Below are 523 nucleotides of genomic sequence, written 5' to 3' on the forward strand. Positions count from 1 at the left end.
TTAAGTAATTATTGGCGGCTTTTTACAAAAACAATTTCAACAAGTGTTTCTATTTAGTAGAGTTGTCTATTCTATAAATAATGCAAAGGAATGAGATTGAAGGTGTTTTAAGGGTGAGTGTTTTATTTTGAATAATTTATATTAAGTTGTAGTTATACCCAGCAAACGTCAGAGGCAGAAGATCCTAATATAAGTTGTCGAGTGCCTTTATATTCCTTAAAAAATTTGAATATTAATAAATTTTGTGATTAGTAATTAGTTCTAATTCAGTTCAGTTCTACTTCAGTTTTACTTTAGGTCTTTTTCAGTCCAAGTTTAAGTTTTAGTTGAACTGAACTAGAACTGAACTAGTTCTGAAGTAGAACTGAACTAGAACCGAACTAGAACTGAACTAGAACTGAACTAGAACTGAACCAGAACTGAACTAGAACTGAACTAGAACTGAACTACAAATGAACTAGAACTGAACTAGAACTGAACTAGAACTGAACTAGAACTGAACTAGAACTGAACTAGAACTGAA

Source organism: Lucilia cuprina, chromosome 6, assembly GCF_022045245.1.
Source record: "Lucilia cuprina isolate Lc7/37 chromosome 6, ASM2204524v1, whole genome shotgun sequence".
Taxonomy (NCBI): Eukaryota; Metazoa; Arthropoda; class Insecta; order Diptera; family Calliphoridae; genus Lucilia; species Lucilia cuprina.